The following is a 13,280-nucleotide window of genomic DNA, read 5'->3' on the forward strand; positions in this document are numbered from 1 at the left end:
TTTTTGTTGTTGTTGGTTGTTTTGCTTTAATTAAATGGCTTGAAAATACATAGCTGAAATCTACAAAGACGTGTAAGAGAACAAACGTCATGCTAAGGCTATCCGTCAATTCAAACTAGAAATCTTGGAGTCATTCTAACCCTAACTTCCTATTGTTCCCACCATATTCTTTCATTCAGGTAATGACTAGAGTAGAACTAAATAATGATTTTCAGAAGACTGCTAGCGCAGGGCCAGAATTCCTCCTCACATTGACTCTGACTCTGCTGAAATCTTTATTTATTCCTTGATCATTTTCTGCGTTAATGCAACTCCTGCTTTTATGGTCTTATTGAGTCTCTGTTCTTTAAACTTGATGGGGTTCGCATGCCATGGCCTGATTATCAACTCCTCTCGGATGTAGGACCAATATTATCTCCCTCCTTTATCATCATCACTGGTTTCCTACAACTGCGTCCAGTTTGTAACTATCCTATAAGATACCAACATTCTAAACCCAACAAATGCTTGATCCATGTTACTCATCTAATCTGTCCTCTTACTCCACCCGCGGCTCATGCTACTGCCTTATCGTCCCCCATCCATCTGTCCCATCTTTCATAATTCTCTGCCATTCCCACCAACTGTAGATTGGTCCAAACTATTCAATGAGTAGATCAGAACAAAACTATTTTAGGGGACATGATCGCCTTGGTGAAGCTGAATTGGCTTAGAAATCTAAGGTGTTTTGTGTGTACCTGCATGTGTGCTTTTGTATGAGTTAGCAGGGCAAATGCATATCATTTGCATCTCAGAAGAAGGATTTGTAGTTCTAGCTAATAGGATTGGTAATCTTGAAAAGGATCTGAAGAAGAGGTGGGTTCAGACCATACCCCAGCTCCAAACGCCACTAACATTTGAGCCAAAGCAGAAGCTTGGTACCAAATTTCTTCCAATTTTAGGGTTGGTTGTACAATGAGTAGACCCCAAACCTCCCAAAATATGGACTTAGATCTGAACATTGCAGCTCTCACCTATCCCTAATCAGGCTAAATCTAGTATAAAAATAGCTTTTATATTGGTGCATCTTAAATACCAGTACACTTTGCTGATTTTTGACCCAGACTGAACATATTCTGATAAGCAATGCTACTGTGAATGGGGAGAAAAGTAGGAATGCCTCATTTTTTTTATCATTGGATGCTGAAAAGAGTTTGACAGAATTGAGGAGTAACATTATCTCCTAAATATATTTAAAAAGTTTGGCATCAGATTGACTGACAGTAAGGGATGAAGATCCTTTATCATTCTTTTTGGTTCAACTAATCCCAAAAGGTATTATCACTCCAGAGGAGCTAGAGTGTGGTTTTCCGCTGCATCAGGGGATGCAGAGGGGATATTTACAGTTTGGACACAGTTGCTAAAAGAATGACAGGAAATGAGGGGAAGAGCACTGATTGCCTTGAGAAAGCAGTGCCTGTTGCTGAACTTCCCTGATAAGGGATCTCTTTCAGCAGAAGAACTTTGCTGCATGAGTCCAACTCTTATTTATATTATAGATGGGCTAGTACTGGAACCTTGAGTACATCCTTTGTATTTTGGGCTAGGTGGTATATGGATGTGAATGCCCAAATCCAAAATCATTCCATGATTTTAGCTCCGAGGTTGTCATGAACATACAGCTAAGGGTAGCATAAAATCCCTCCTTTACCTATAAAGGGTTAAGAAGCTCAAATAACCTGGTTGGCACCTGAGCAAAAGGACCAATAAGGGGAGAAGATACTTTCAAATCTGTGGGGGAAGGTTTTTGTTTTGTCTCTCTTTGTGTGTTCTCTCCAGGTCAGCGAGGCATCAGGGCAGGGAAAATACATCTCCAAAAACCATACCCGAACTAAGCATCTAATCAGATTACAAATTGTAAGTAATAGGAAGGAAATGCTTTAGATTATCTTTTGTTTTAGCTTGTGAATTGTCCTTATGCTAAGAGGGAGGTTTATTCCTGTTTTCTGTAACTTTAAAGTTTTGCCTAGAGGGGAATCCTCTGTGTTTTGAATCTTATTACCCTGTAACATTACTTTCCATCCTGATTTTACAGAGGGGCTTCTTTTACTATTTTCTTTATAATAAAGTTCTGTTTTTTAAAGAATCTGATTGGTTTTTAGTGTCCTAAAAACCCAAGGGTCTGGTCTGTGCTCACCTTGTTAACCTATTTGGTTGGTATATTATTCTCAAGCCTCCCCAGGAAGGGGAGTGAAGGGGCTTGGGGGAATATTTTAGGGAAACAGGAACTCCAAGTGGTCCTTTTCCTCAATCTTTGTCTAACTCACTTGGTGGTGACAGCAGTACCCATCCAAGGACAAGGAAGGATTTGTGCCTTAGGGAAGTTTTTAGCCTAAGTTGGTAGAAATATGCTTAGGGGGTCTTTCATGTGGGTTCCCACATCTGTACCCCAGAGTTCAGAGTGGGGAGGGAACCCTGACAGAGGTTAATTCCAAAACTGCAGGGACCCTGGAGTATGTTGAGCAGTCTTTCTGTGAGCGTGGACTAGACTGGGATTTAGGGAGAATCGGTGTGGTGATATTAGCTACCCAGGCTGTATTTTCAGTCTGGAAGCTACACAGCCAGGGAGAACCAGAAGGGCTGTCTGTGTTCAGCAGGCAGAACCAGCATTCTGAGACCCTAGGTACACCACGGTTCTTCCTCCAAAGCCCTGTGCCTGCAGGGTTGTCCCACTCCCCATTTTGATTGATGGTGGCAAGAGGGCTCCCCCTCCCCTCCTAGAGAGGCAGAGGCATAATGTCCCATCTGTGCCTCAGAAGTGGTTGCAGGAGCCACCCTCCCTTTGTGAGCATCAGAGGTTCTTTCTCCTCTTCAGAGAGGCAGAGACCCCAACCCCAGCTGTCAGGGTGTATCTGCTTGAATGGGTGGGTGGAGCCTGCAACACTCTTCTACTCCTGCTGCACAAAGACTCCTCTGCTGGGGTGGTGTTGACAGGCCTTTTCTCTCTCCCTCCACCCCCAAGAAGCAAGTATTGGATTAAACCCTACTGAGCTATATGGAGAACTCACACCTCTCAGACCTATTGTTTCAGCCTCAGGCAAATGTCACTGTGTAAGCTACACTCTCGTCACATTTTCAAGCTTTTTTCCTGCAACCACCAAGGAAAGAATTTCCCCCCTTGAATAAATGAAAGCTGGCATACTGATTTAATCATATGACACCAGCACTTGGGCACCTACGCATGGGCCTGAAGTATCTTTGCCTTGATCAGCCCGTGCAAGCTATCTCAATAAAGAATCCTCTTGATTTTAATTACACCCAAGTCTGTCTCTTGTCTACCAAGAAGGACATTGTAGGGTCTTTTTTTTTCCCCAAGTCCCAGGCCTGGAATGACCATATCTTTTGGAAACAGCCATTCTTGTAAGTGTTCAGTCCAAGATGGCAGAAGCCATGTGAAAACAGCTGATCCCATAAAGTTTCCTATCTACCTAATAAATCTCATGATGTGGGCCCTGCCTCTGGGGCTGAAACCTTGGGAGGACAACTTTTAAGATTCCTGGTGCCTCTAGAGTCTGAATCTGAAGCCAAGAGCCTTGATTTGGCCTGGGAAATAAACCTTGAACACTTGCCTAAAAGTAATACTGTTCAGGTGCTGGCTCTAAATGTCACCTCACTTCCTGTTCTGTAATGCATGTGACTGCTAAACCCCAAGCTATTCATGATCTATTTTGAGATCTCTTGGGATTGGTTTTTGTCGCTTCACTTTTAAGACATTATTTTAAATTTTAATTCATTTATCTCTCATGTACATATTGGTGTCTGTGTGCAGTTTGCCCATTCAAAACCATTGAGTAAAAATCAAAGTGAAACAGGAAAAGCGAGTGTGTTGCGGGAGAAGTAAGGAGCATATTCTTAGCTGGTTAGGCTGTGGGTACAACACAGTACTGACAAGCAGCGCCTGTAGGTGGATGTGTTGGGGCACTACTGCAGATTCTTTTGTATATCCCGTTGCTGCCTCTCGGGTCTCCTTTGTTGTGAAGCCTGGTGTCTGTCTGGTTGGAAAGGAATGACATGACAATGAGTGTGCACTGTAGCATTGTTTGCTTCTTTTTCTTGGCTAGGGACTAATTGTAATCCTTTCAGCTTCGGTTGGCCTCAGGACTGGTCCGTTCGGATTGATGACCTGCACTCTCCTAAGGGCTCTACACAGCCTTCTACAGGTCTCAATCAGAAATGCCGCCTGGATGGAATTACTTAAATTTGTTTTATATATACACACATGTATCCATTCTCCCAGATTCCCCACTCTCTACTTTTTCATGCTCTGTGTTCTCCCTCCCCTCTGATCCCTGCATGTCTGGTTGCACCTTGTTTCTACATGCCCCAATCATGCTTTAACAAACAGCTGTCTGATTCCCTGCTTCTTCTCATACCCAGCTAATTATCTGCAATTTATTAGTTAATTTTCCACACAGAGATTAATGGGTTATTCAACTCTGGCAGCCTGTATGTTCACAGCTGTGAAGCTATAACAGAGAGGTAGGGGTGGGTGGGTGTGTGCGCTGATCACATTTCTGATGAACTTGTGTACTAAACTAAGTTTTTTAGTTTTTTTTTCCCCTTGCTCTCTATAAAAAGCAAAGGGTTTCAAACTCTTGCCAATGAGTAATCACATTTCATGGTTTTAAAAAAAGCTGATAAGTTTACAACAGGATAATTGGTAGCATGTGTCTTTTCTGTTTCTGTTTTGCCAATATGTCTAATTACACTGGCTAATATGTTTTGGGTGTGAAAGAGGTAGGCATATCACAGAGGAAAGCTGTCACTGGACAGACGCTGGACACTGAGACTCTGCAATTGGCTCTGTCCCAAAAGACTAGTCTGACCTCGGTTCCCAGGGCAGTGTGCTGAACTCGACAGAGTACTCCATTTACAAGAAGGCTGTTAAAATGGTGACCCAGATTCTCTGGCCATCTAGGGTCCTTTTGGCAAATGTGAATGCCTAATAGTAGGCATCTAAATCCATATTTAGGGATAAAAAGTAGCCTGATTTTATTGTAGGGCTGAGTATCTGCAGCTCCCACTGATTCTAGTGGGAGTTCTGGGTGCTCAGTATGTCTGAAAATCAAGCTGCTTTCTCAGATGTCTAATTATGGATTTAGGGGGGTCAGTTTGAACTTTGAAAAGTTTGGTTTTAATGCACTGAAATTCTACTCCTTGTTGTTACCCTAGAAGTTAAATCTGGTCTCCTTTACACTGAGGACCCCACCGAAAGAAAAACCTGCCTGATGGAGCTTACCTTTTGTATCTTCTCTCCAACACAAGGTGGAGTTAGTTGCCTTCTGGGCATTTCCAGATCAACCACAGCTTCCTTGGCACACACAGTTTCACGAAGCATCTGCCTCTACAGATAGGGCTACCTAGAATTACCATAACCCCGAGAGGTGTAACTGAGAGGAAGGTTTGACTGGGGAAGGAGTTCAGACAGGCTTTAATGGAGCTGGTGACTATGGTGAAGCTTTATAACAAAGAGCGCTAGAAAAAGGATGTCTTCTAACACAGGGGAATCAATGGTGCAATTTGGGATTCCTCTAACGAGAGCAATATAGCTTAGCAGGAAGATAAAATTAGATAGTAGGCCAACGTTTTTTTTTTTGGTTTTTTTTGAACCAGCAGGAGAAGTGAAAGGGATGAAATTGGTCCAGATATTACTGATTTCCTCCCCCCACCACACTGAATCTGCTCTCTAAAATAAACAAACCAATCCTCTTCCTCATCCCAGACCCACGCTATATGTCAAGCCTGTTGTCTTCATGCTTGCTAGCCACCTGGAAGAAATTCATCACTCCTGGGAAAAGGAGAGCAACATGGCAGCCATCAGATGAAGTCTCCAGCATGTCTGCTGCTGCCCGCAGCTTGCTGCAGGTCATCTCTGAGAACGTACGTCCCTCTCCTGTTACTGCTTTTGTTGAAAATGGCTCAAGGTACTAAAAGCTGAAACATCCTGTTAGGATAGGAACGGATAAGCGTGGGCTAAGGTAGCGTGGGCAGGAAGGCATGCAAGCATCTGGTTTGAATCGCAAAGCTGCATGCAATATCAGCCAATTTTTGTAGGTTTTAGGGTTGTTGGTTTTATCCAAGAGCTCTGGAATCATGGTGGACCCCACCCCAGATGCACCTCCCAGGAAGATGGGAACACAGTCTATTGAGAGGGGTCAGCCTCCTCCAGTTACAGGAGCTGTAGTTTTGAACCAGGGTTATAAATGACTTTGAAAAGTCAAGACACACTCCTAAAGGTCAAGTGTCTCCTGTGACATTTGGGAGCCAGGAGGACCTGCTGCTCTGCCGTGAAAGCAACACAAGAGAAGAGAATCGAGCAAATAGCCTGAAGGATGCACATTCCTGAACGTCATTTAGCCATACAACCTGCGAGGGCGTACAAGTGGGCAGATGGAAAAATAATATTTTCATTGAAAATTCCCTACCTTTAAACTATTTCCTGTCATGTTCCTACGGGGGAGGGCCAAAGTGGGAGGGTGCATTGGGGGGGTGGGGTTGGTGGTAGTGGACTCAAGTTTATGTTTTCCCAGAGCACTCCATTTTGAGAGCATTTAATCCAAGGCTTTTTTTCCCCCCTCCCCTCCCTAAGAGGAGGACCTTGCTAAGCATTACTGGAGCAGAAGGCAGATTGGGGAGTGAAATAAACACCTGACTGTTAAATGTTAAAGGTTTACTCAACCGTAAATAAAAATAATTCTGGTTTCCTCCATGACATTCTAGAATTACATGAGGCAGCGCACTGGAGGTGGAGGCTTGCACAGGGGAGCCTTGAAAGGTTGAAATTCTTAAGTGGGAAAATCTTGAGGCAGTCAGACAGGCCTCCCTCTGTTTCGCGAGAGCCATTCTACTCTGAGAAAGTGCCACAGCTGTTTTCCTTGTGGACTCTAAAAATAACCCCTCCCCCCCCGCCCTTTGGTTTAATGGCTGCTAGTATCTGTTTCATGGATGCCATCACAAATCTGTGATGTGGCTGTTTATGGGCCAGAGTCTCAAGTGTGGTTACAGTCCCTTTTTGCCACCTCAGGGGGATAATGCAACCAGCAATTCCCAGCAAAGAACAGTAAGGCCGCTATGCCAATGGCATAACTTAGATGCCTGTGAGGAACTCTAAGTGGAATCCAGACTGAGGCTTGTCAGCCCAAGAAAATTGACTGAAATAGCTATTGTGGAACTCTGTGGCTTGGACCCACCTCTAATACTTCCACACACCCCAGGAGTGTTATGTGATCTGCAGATCCGTCCTACCTTAATTGTGTTCATTAAAATGCCTGAAATCTCCTTCTTCACATGTCACCTTTCAGTGCACTAGCTGGTGGTGCTGTTAAACCACTGGGCTTTCCAGGAGACCAAGAACATCATCTTGGTTATAGCTCACATGACATAATTAAAATTCATGGGCCAGGAGAGTGAGGGTCTAAAGACCTATCTGTAACATCCTGGTGCCTGCAGTCTCAATGCACCCCATGAGATGCGTCAGGTCAAGAGGAGAATCGAAATCTTAGCATCAGGCTCCTAGTGGCTATGTGTTAGAGATAGAATACCAGCCACTAGGTGGTCTGCTCATTTACTCACATCAAAGGACTTTATAGATTGAAAAAGGCATGACTAATGGCCATTTGCGACTGTCATCTCTATTCAGATCAGCTAGCTGTGCCAGTCACTTGGTGTTTGATGACAAAGGCCAAACTATATCTTTTCCTGAACCAAGATCAAGCAAACTCATGGACTGAAAAGTCATTCTCTGTTCCCAGGCTGGACATTCTTAAAGCTGGATTGCTACCTGAAGTAAAAGCCTCCAAAATACATTCTCCCCAGGTGGGGCTGAAATCCCAGACAAGAGAGCCCTGCTGAGAACCAGAATCAGCGGACTTGATAAATGAAGGCAAATTATCATAAAGTTGCTCTCAGAAGAAGTGAAACTCACTGTTAACCAGAAAGTTTTGGGAATTAGAAAGTACAGAACTACTGGACAAAGAGAAATGAAAGCCACCTGCTTAAAGTTAACCTTTAACCTCTACCTCTGCTTTCCTTCTTCCTTTTTGTCCCTTTGAAATGCTCCCAGTATCTCTGCTGTCCATAGAAGCAAATTTTCACCAGGGAAAGTCAATTTTGAAGGCAGTTTTCCAAGACCATGTGGCAGAATTGGCCAGTACTTCGACTACAAACATGAAAAGGCACTTATTGTGCTAACTTGAATGTAGTTTGGAAGAGACATTACCGAACTTGTTCTAGGAATATACTTTGACTGTATCAGTTTTATTGCTTCTTATGTAAATGTCAAACTCAATTTGCCTCAAAGGGGAAAAATCATCACATAATTTTATATATTACATTCAGAAACTAAGTTAAAAGAACATTATTTAGGTTGCAAAGTCAAGCTCATATAACCTTAACTGTGCCCCCTTGTACATCCATCATGGGCACTGAATAAGGGAGGGGTCCGGTGGAAAAAAACACTAGGTGATAGAGGAATGAATTTCTGAAACAGCCTTCCAAGGGAAATGGTGGGGGCAAAAAACCTAACTGGCTTCAAGACTGCGTTTGATACTGCCTGTCACGTTCCCCTCTGATGTTGTCTGGACTGGTGGTCTGCTCGGTCACTCCAATCCTTGACTCTGGGAGCCAGCCTTACCCTGCTCTGCTGTGAGAATCCCCACACCTGGGCTGTTCACGCACTGCGTCTGGCATGTAAGCTGCTCCCAGCTACTTGCAACCGAATGACACTAGCCAATATCTCCGGTCCCAGACACAACCCTAGGAACCTCCATCTTGCAGTGTCCGGTTATACCCGCTGGACGCTGCAAGCTTATATGAGTTCATCAATTTAACAAAGAAATTGATATGTACCAGGCTTGTTCTCCCAAGGGGAGCCTCTGACACGCTTCAAACCAAATGCACTGCTTCAGGTAGAATAAACAGATTTATTAATTATGAAAGATAGATTTTAAGTGATTATAAGTCAAAGCTACAAGAAGTCAGAGTGGTTACCAAACGAAAATAAAATATAAGCATGCAGTCTAAACTCTCAGCCCTATTAGACTGGGCAGCAACTAGATTAAGCAGTTTTTCTCACCCCACTGGATATTTCAGTCCTTAATATACAGGTTTGTTCTTTAAACCTGGGCCAATCTCCTGTGTTGGAGTCTTATCTTCTTCTCGGTGTCTTGGTTGCTTGCAGCATAGGTGGGGGCAGGAGAAGGGCCTAGTATGTGTCCACTCTGTCTGTTTTATACCCTCAGTCCATGTGCTTGGGGAGCACAAGTCCAGGCATTCCTGGGGGGCATTGCTGAGTCTCTCCCAGCAATGTTGAGCAATTTCCCTGGTGTGGCCTCATGCAGGTGAGTCATTGCATTGTAGCTCCCTTGCTGGTCAATGGCTGTTGATGGGTTGTTTGACACCTTGCCCGGGCATTGGTTACTTTCCTTGCTGTTGCCTCTAGGGAGCTAATATCTGTCTGATTCCTCAACTTACAGCATGTTTTAGTGACCACCATACAACACAATGCTCATAACTTCATATGCATTAATGATACGCATATATGGATAGCGAAATGACTTTCAGCAGATCGTAACCTTTCCCCTGATACCTTACAAGGTATGCTTTATATGTGAGATCATGATTATATGAAAATGCAGAATATGGGGGTTACAGTACACTCCCCCAAGGTATAGAATGTCACACTGCCTACAACAGCATGTGGCCGATATGCGACTGCTAATAGCAGATATCCCCAGCAGCCAGTGATAGGACACTAGATGGAGAGGGCTTTGAGTTACTACAGAGAATTCTTTCCCAGGTGTCTGGCTGGTGGGGCCTGCGCACATGCTCAGTGTCTCCCTGATTGCCATATTTGTAGTTGGGAAGGAATTTCCCCCCAGGTCAGATTGGCAGAGACCCTGGGTGGGTGGGGGGTTCACCTTCCTCTGCAGCATGGGGCACAGGGCAATTGCAGGTTTAAACTAGAGTAAATGGTGGCATCTCTGTAACTTTAAGCCTTTAAATCATGATTTGAGGACGTCAGTAACTCAGCCAGAGATTATGGGTCTATTACAGGAGAGGGTGGGTGAGGTTTTGTGGCCTGCAATGTGCTGGAGCTCAGACTAGATGATCATGATGGTCCCTTCTGGCTTTAAAGTCTGAGTCTAAATCAAAGGCTATCATAATGCATACGCTCAAGAGGGCTGAATTAAGGTCGCATGAGCAACCATGAATCTGACACTTCCTAACTTCTGAGCACCAGATTTTGCAACCCTAAATAATGTTAGTTTGTGTAATTGTCTCAGGTTTTTTTGGAGGGGTGTGTGTTTGTTTTTAGGAAAAAATGATAAGAACAAATTATAATATGTGGAACTACAACAGCTTCCTTCATTATGCATCCGCAGCAGTGTTTGAATCCCGAGCCTTCCACACTGACGTTTATCACTTGAGATATGGGACAATAGCTGGCCACAGAAGAAGGTTATTATCCCAGAACAGAAAAGGGGATGGCCAGAGGTACCATGCGCTGGGTTCAGGAGGTGCTTGGAAGGAACCCAGCCAAGCTCTTTCTCCACATTCCTTCTCACCACTGCTCCCACTTGCAGGCAGTTTCCAAGTGAAGTGTGTGCTGCTGCTGCTGCTGTTTTGGTGACAGCATAAACCTGACTTTTACAACGTTCACATATTATTTTGGCCTATTGCCAGAATTTCCCTGAAGAACCTGAGTTAAAGAAGAGAAATGGGATTTCAAAAAGGCTTTAGTGTAGCAAAAATTGAACGGGGCAAAGAAAAAGCAGATCTGTAATCCCAGAGCTTTCCCCCTGCTGAATTTCAAAGACTAGCAGCAAACAACGGAGGTGTTAGAGCTTCCCCTCTCCTCCCACCACCCCTAAAAAGGTTGCAAGAATGGAAAGTGTTAGGCAAGTTAAATATAAGTATTGCTGCCACTTCCCCTTATAATACAATTTGCTGCAAATTTAAGTCTCAGCGCAGATTGACTGTATATTTAGAGCCATCATCTACTTTGTAAGAGATCTGTGTGTATGTACAGGAAGAACTTTTAAAACTCGTTGACTTGCACATTAAGGACCTAATCCTGCAAAGACTTGCGTATGAGCAGGACTGGCTTTACCATGAGGCGAACTGAGAGGGCCGCCTCAGGTGCCAGACTGTGTGGGGCAGCACCACTAGGACTCAGAGTGTAGAAAATTGCATCTGCTGCTGGTGCATATGTATTCTCTCTGTTCTAGATGCACAGAGATGGTGGAGTGCTGTGCTGGAGGAAGGAGGGCACAAGAGACATAACAGGCAGGCAGGAGAAAAGGGGAGAGGGAATAACAGAAAGCAGCAGGAGCTGCAGGGAGAGAGAGGAGGAGGAGCCTCTTATGTTCCTCTCTAGCACCCCCAGGAGCCTGGACTGATTAACACCAGCTTCTCAGGGAGCTCCCTGTTTCCTGCTGCTTCCCTGAACCCACTTGAGGAGAACAGGCAGTCAACTGAAGTAGTCGGAGCCAGTTAGGCCCTTAAGACGCTGATATCTTCCCTCACTCAGGCCCTGCTACCAGCCTGCTTATTTGTCCCCTTCAATTGAGTGTTGAGAGCCACTATAGCTAGCACAGAACAGCAGTCATGAGTGAAAGAAGAAAACGCCCCTCTGGGGCAGCATTCAGAAAAAGAAAGAAAGCAAAGGAAACTTTTCTATCTAAGCAGGAAGGAGCTCTCCTGAGATACACAGACACAAATGTTCACGGTGAGCCTTCTGGCCCCAGTGAGGATGTGAGTGGTGAGGAGATGCCTGATCTTCCAGTTAGTCAGAGTGCAGGTGACCTGGCAGCTACTGCAGCATCCATATCTCCATCTCAAATGGATGTAACCATGCACATTCCTGAAGAAAAGTGTAGATCAGAGAAGAGTGTGGCGGAGGCGCAAGAAACAGCTGCTGCTGAGTTTAGTTCCTTAAGTCTAGATGATCCAGGACTGTGGACCTACTTGAGCAGTAGCCTGAGGGACTTCCTTGTACTGCATGGGCCACAGCAAATGGAAAACTTCATGTTCCCCAAAGACAGTGAAAATAGAAGATTCCATCCAACACATTACCGGTGTGAAATCCCCAATGGTGACAAAGTGGAGAGGCCATGGCTTATGTACTCAGAAACCCAGAATGCTGCATACTGTTTTTGTTGCAAACTCTTCCAGTCTAATGTTGCAGCCACATTGGGTTCTACAGGAACAAAGGATTGGAAAAATCTGGCTAGAAATCTGGCATTCCATGAGAATGCAGCAAATCACCAGAGAGCATTCCATAGGTGGAAAGAGCTTGAGCTGAGACTAAGGTTAAAGGCCACCATAGATGATCAGAATCAAGAGAAGACTGCATCAGAGTCTCTTTACTGGCAAAATGTTCTGAAAAGGCTCATTGCCATTGTGAGAATGCTTGCTACCCAAAACCTAGCACTGTGTGGCACTTCAGATCAGCCGTATGTGCCAAACAATGGAAACTTCCTTAAAATTGTGGAGCTGATGGCTGAGTTTGATGCTGTACTCCAGGAGCATCTAAGGGCAGGTCTTCACTACCCGCTGGATCAGCGGGTAGTGATCGATCTATCAAGGGTCGATTTATCGCGTCTAGTGTAGACATGATAAAATCGATCCCCGATCGCGCTGCCCATCGACTCCGGAACTCCAGCTCACGAGAGGCGGAAGCGGAGTTGACGGGGGAGCGGCAGCGGTCGACTCGCTGCCGTCCTCACGGCCAGCTATTTGCGTAGCTGAAGTTGCATATTTTAGGTCAACCCCCCCGCTAGTGTAGACCTGGGTTAAGAAGCGTCACCACCCAAGAAATGTACACACACAACTACCTTGGAAAAACAATTCAAAATGATATCATACAGTTACTGGCAACAAAAGTCAAACAGAAGATTGTGGCAGATCTGAAGTCAGCAAGATATTACTCTGTTATTCTGGACTGCACACCTGACATCAGCCATATGGAACATATGACTTTAATGGTGCGTTTTGTAACAACAACAGAACCTAGTGAAAATGTCCCTGCAATAGTGATTGTCAGAGAGCATTTTCTAGAATTTATTGACATTGATGATACTACAGGAGCTGGTATGACAAATGTGCTTCTTAAAAAGCTGGAAGATACGGGAATTGCAATAGCTGATGTGAGAGGTCAGGGCTACGATAATGGTGCCAATGTGAGAGGAAAGAAAAGAGGAGTGCAGACACAGATCCGAGAGTTAAACCCTCGAGCTTTT

This window comes from Malaclemys terrapin, chromosome 12 (genome assembly GCF_027887155.1).
Source record: "Malaclemys terrapin pileata isolate rMalTer1 chromosome 12, rMalTer1.hap1, whole genome shotgun sequence".
NCBI classification, from domain to species: domain Eukaryota; kingdom Metazoa; phylum Chordata; order Testudines; family Emydidae; genus Malaclemys; species Malaclemys terrapin.